Source organism: Dermacentor andersoni, chromosome 10 (genome assembly GCF_023375885.2).
Source record: "Dermacentor andersoni chromosome 10, qqDerAnde1_hic_scaffold, whole genome shotgun sequence".
NCBI classification, from domain to species: domain Eukaryota; kingdom Metazoa; phylum Arthropoda; class Arachnida; order Ixodida; family Ixodidae; genus Dermacentor; species Dermacentor andersoni.
Window position 1 is genome coordinate 23,890,480 of NC_092823.1, and position 5,760 is coordinate 23,896,239.

The 5,760-nt window shown below is 44.6% G+C and overlaps 1 protein-coding gene across 6 annotated transcripts in view; it reads left to right on the forward strand.

The window, feature by feature from the left end:
• Nucleotides 1-5,760, forward strand: part of LOC126518991 (uncharacterized) — a 101,485-nt gene that overhangs the window by 6,885 nt on the left and 88,840 nt on the right. The window lies entirely within an intron of this gene.

The following is a 5,760-nucleotide window of genomic DNA, read 5'->3' on the forward strand; positions in this document are numbered from 1 at the left end:
TGTCTCCTTTCTTGACGAAGCCTTGCGTGCCATGCGTCGTGCATAAGTGTTCCTCCTGCGTCTCCTTGGATGTTGCCGGTAGGTTTGTTGCGCTTTTTGGTAACATACGGAACGTGCGACGGGATCAGTGAACCTGTGATATCGAGGACCAATCGGATAACTTAATGCCACGGCGTAATGCCAAAGCATTACGCCGTGTCCATGATGTGTTGGTTATCGGTGCATACTGCACCCTTCAAGAGATACGCGTGAACATGCATGTCTGCATGTCGAAACACATTTAGCACCCTGTAGCTGGGAAAAGCGAAAGTCGTTATGCAATTTATGGCCGTAGACCACTCTGAAACGTGATGGCGGCCGCAGTGTTCCGACTGGTGTTATAGAAGTGGCGGGGTGCTTTTTTCGTCCCGACGATATAATGGATTTTTACCAGTACTGCGACAGGACGGCATACGTCACCGGCAAACGGAGCCCTCACGAGAGCACCTGAGCTTATAATAACGCTCTGTCTAAATGTACATCCGATCCCGGCCACGGCGGCCGCATTTCGATGGGGGCGAAATGCGAAAACACCCGTGTGCTTAGGTTTAGGTGCATGTTAAAGAACCCCAGGTGGTCGAAATTTCCGGAGTCCTCCACTACGGCGTGCCTCATAATCAGAAAGTGGTTTTGGCACGTAAAACCCCATAATTTAATTTAAATGTACGTCCGACTTGCCTGCTTTGCTTCCGTTTCGCTAGCTCTGCGGCTCCCGCTTACCGATTTATTGCACATGGTTTTGCTGAAGAACCTTTATTTATATCGAAGGGGACCATTCAAATATTCCATTTAAAAGTCAGAGAGCAGCGTACAAAAAGCGTTGCACGAGCGAAGGTACTGCTTCAGGAGAGCATGCCTGGTCTACACTATGGCCCCTATTCCTCGCCCGGGAGGAGACGCAAAACATCTTTAATGAGACGAAAGATGGCTCATTAAATCAATAATCCACCATCACCAACTCGGCACGAGCGCCGCACGGGCGAGAAAGTCTTTCCGACGTACACCCACTTTAGCAGTACATTTCAACTCGACATAGGCGACAGATTTCAAGAAGCACAGGCTGGTACACTTGGCTCACTGTAGCCCAGTACTGCCCGGTACTGCCATTTTTATGAGACACCTGCTGCTATCCCTTGCCACAACTGCGCCGTCACTTCCTTAACAGCGCCAGGACTGATGTTTGGCATCAGTAGCATTCGTGACAGAAAGTGCTTGCTCTTTGGCAACTTATGACCCAATTAATTTGCTACTTTCTTCTGAAATTTGTGCTCATAAGTGCTGCTCTTGTCGTCACTGTCAAACTGATCTCCTTTGTGTGATCCCTTGTAGTTTTTCTGTACCCTTCTCCCTGCACATGCTTGATCACTTTTTGTTGCTCTTCCCTGTCTCCATTCCTCTACAGTGGCACTGTCTTTTGCTATATGTGCCTGGCTGTCTATTGCTTATGCCGCATGTTCACTGTAATGATTTCCTTCGCCAGATACGTGAATTATTAATTGCTAAAAAAACTTTTATCTGCAGGGTCTCCTGGAAATTGATCCACAGCTGGAAACCAAAATTGTGCTTCATCCCAGACCACAGCTTATCTCCACATCAAAGCCTCATATCACCATTACATCTCCAGTCTCACTCACGTTCGCTCTGAACAGAAAAAAAAAAAAAAAACAGTTGCTGCACTTCACAAGGCAAGAATCCATCTCATCATTTTCTCCTGGAGGGGGGGGGGGGGGGTATTCTGTAAGAGTACACCTAGTGGGCTGTCCATTTCGGCCACTGCTGATTGGATTCAGCTCTGTGAGAGGAGGAGACGAGCAGCCCTAGCCAATCAGTAGCGGCCGAAATGGACAGTATACTAGGTGGGCTCTTACAGAATACTCCTCCCCACCCCCCACCCCCCTGCTCACCACATCTTGCCTGCTGCTTTCTCTTGTCATGTATGACTTTGCACATACTTTTCGTTCATGTTCTCCTTTCTGCTTTGGCACTACACCTATGCTTTCTTTTTTTTTTTGTTCAAGCAATAGCTCTTCATTGCCATTGCTATTTTCTCGGCCTTTGCGTATTCTATTGCAGTCACTAGCATCATACTTACTAATCAGTGCGGAAGCAATGGAAGACACATGGAAGGGCACTGGACGAGTGCTGTCTAATAACTGAAATTTATTGAACACTAGCATCAAATGTCTCTTACCTTTGGTTGCTCCATATAACTTGCTAGAAATGCAATAGAAATTTTCATCATAGGGCATTCAATCTTGGAGCATACTGAAATTATAGCTATTTGCTTTGTGATGAAGTATTGCTTTAGTAAAAAACAACTAATTAACTTGGCAAGTTGTTTCCAAAGGCTACATCCTTTGCATGTCCAAATGTCCACACCTTGCAAGTTCCTAAAGAACTTCACAGCTTCAAAGGCTTTTGTTTCATAATTTTGCAGCTTAATTTAGCATTTTACCCCCGTTGTTCATCTCATTATTGTGGTTGTTGTGTGACAGTACCGAACTTAGACCTTAGCATGAAGCCGTGCTTAAAAACTGTTGTGCTCTTACACGCTTTATCAAATCACTGCTTTGTTTTAATGTTACTGGTGCTGTGGCTTTGGTGTTGGCTGCTAAGCCCAAGGCCGTGCGATCAAATCCAAGCCCCTGCGGCCACATTTCGATCGGGGCAAAATGCAAAAAATGCTGTGCGCCTTGCATTGGGTGCATGTTAAACCCAGGTAGTCAGAATTAATCCAGTTTCTCATTATTGCATCCCTCATCATCATTTAATGATTTTGGCATGTAAAACCACTGAACTTAATTTTTAAGTATTGTATTTGCCCAGTACAAATCTGGATTTTGGATGTCACTGCAAATGTAACCAATACACAAATTTAAATACTTTGTCATCTAAAGAAAAATGGGACACTATAAAATGCAGTAATCACCATTATGTGCCTTGCAGCCAGAACAATATCAGCACGCTAGGAAGCACCATCGCCATTGCCTGTTGCTTGACGACTCCATTACACCTCGCCACAGTCAAACAGAACAGCTTTCACCTCCAACTTTTGTCCACTCTCCTTTGCCTGTTGTCTAATCATCTCGCCAAATTCTATGGTTGCTATCCTGTTCTCCAGCTGTGAATCGTGGTTGAACCACTTCAAGCGTCTGTCGACTTGTTTATCTGACACAGTGAAGTAAAAGCGTACTTACTCACTGTGAAGTAAAAATGCACTGCAGTGATGTTGCAGTGATACTCTTGCCAGAATAACCTACTTTTCATGAAACCAGAGTAGTAGTCAGAAGACTGGCATTTATGCCAGCTGCATTGCCAAGCTCCTGCACAAGAGCAGAGCTTAGCATCTGAGCATTCGCATCATTCTGAGTATTCTTGCATATCATTTTAGCTCGTTAAACCTTGCTACAAGACATTAATTTTCAGCAGCCAAGCCTGACAGCTTTGGTCAATCTTTCGTGCTCTGAGCTGGTTTGATGCAATACTTTTAACGGAATTTCTTTATTGCTGTTTATTATGTGGTCAGTGACAGGATTTTTTTTTATGCAAGAATGTTAAATGGTTCCTTCAGTGAAAAAGCCGGCAGCACCTGTAGCAGCAAAACGGTGCCTAATTTCCCGTTCACTGTGACGCCATGTGAGCACACGAGGCGCGCTCATGACACTAGCTTGCATTTGCTGGCTCGTGTCTCAGCAGAGGAAAGCGAGTGAAGGGGAACATCTGCTGCTGCGCTACTTCGCGAGGGGAGAGTGCATTGCTACGACAAAACATCACCTTCCCTCTCGCAAGCCTGTGTTACCACCTGTTCCTTGTCTACTCAAGCTCTTGTGTGTGTTCTAACTGCGCCTCGGTGAGGCTAAGCTAAATCAATATGTGCCAAGCGTCTTAACGTGCCCGCTTGCCCGCGAGGAGTTCATAACTCGGACTGCTCAGTGGCGTTCAGTTGGACATTAAAGTATTCACAACTCATAAGAAGTGCTTAGGTATCCTCGGATTTTCTTCGTACTTAATGCACAAACTTCGAAGTCATTTTTCCTGGCGAAATGAGTTAAATATCATCGTCCTTTGTCTGCTGTCCGGCCTTTGTGTGAGCCTTATACATCTTCGCAGCCACTCCTGTCATGCACAGTAATTTGTGTACTTGTGCTTGTATCTTTAATGGCATATGATTAATTAATGCATTTTATTTGCATGATCCAACTAAACATGATCTCAAAAAGCTTCACTTGACTGCTCACTTGTCCCTGTGGCTACATTGTGTGGATGTACTATCAGCGTCAAATGAAACGCAAACAGCAGAGTGCATGCCTGTAGCATCACTGAATGTATAGTGCACACACTTGGCCAATCATCACCCTCACAGGCGTGCACATCTGGTTTCACAACACTGTGCAATGATGCCCTATACTGAGATATTTTTCTTTCTGTTTTGCTTCTTGCTTTCTTAGATTTTTGGTTTTTTTTTTGCTTTGAAATAAAAGGAAAGCATAACAGAAAGAAAATTTGACTGCATTCAATGTGTTAGAAAACGTTCACTTCAATATTTTTTTCTCACACTTCAATCAAAAGCAGTGTGGCAACACTGAGTCTTGATGAAATGAATTGGCACCCTCGGAAACTGTTCCCACTGGTAATCGAAGCTGATCTTGAAGGCCATGCTTTTGTCTATTGGAAAAACTGGAACTGATTTCAGGAGCTGGGAAATACGTTATGGCCCTCATTCATTGTTTTGCTTTTGCATCTTGGCAGTTTGCTGCTGCTATTTATAGCACAAGTGAAGGAATTGTAGCACAAGTAACACTGACACCTGTGCTGCCCTTTTTGGTGCCAGAGTGTGTGAAGGAAGGCTGCTATCTGGTCTTGAAATCCATCGAAGCAGCCTTGTTCCCAGACATCACACAGCCTTGCCAAAATGGCGGTTGGCACGAAGGGTCTAGAGGCAGCGACTTGAAATAGAATTTTCGACTTACCATACCAGAAATGGTTTTATTTCCAACAAACTTTGTTGGGTGTCCTCCAGGCGAAAAGCTGCAACATACAGCTTTAATGTGCCTGAAGGCCCTCGCATGGCAGCAGTAAGTCTCCTATCGGCAAACGTATAACATACGAAACACTAATCTATTAGGGTATACATTTACAATGTAGCAAAAGAAATGTGTGAAATCTAAAGAAACATTCATCTTTTCAGATAATTGTATAGTATTTGTAAAAAAAATTCTTCTTAATGCACAACAAAGCTAAGATGCATCTTATATGTATTATACATCCCAAAGGATCACATTTCAAAAATAAGCACTACAGACATGTCTAGCATGTACACTCGCCCACAAAATGTTACAGGGTGCGCAAGCGTGTGGCAAAACGACCCTTCTTCCCTTCTAGCTGTGCACCCATGGTATCGAGTTTGCACGCATGCGCGTCCCTCTGAGACTACAAGCGTGCATGTTTCTGCACTTCCTCCTTGTGCGCCGGCGATATCCGAATGTAGCCGTGAGGTGCCCCTCTTGCGATGGGCGCAAAACTATGTGAAGCCTGAGCTTGCGCGTGCCGCTGCGGCTGCTTTTTGTCGAGTCACGAGCGCCGACGCATACGGCCCAGTGGCGAACCCAGCAAGTAATTTTCTTTTAATGAGCTGCACCACTTTGTGTCCAATCTTTGTTGTTTCTTTTTATGAATGCGGCATTCTCCCACAAAGAGCATGTCAGAAAATGCCCCCTATAG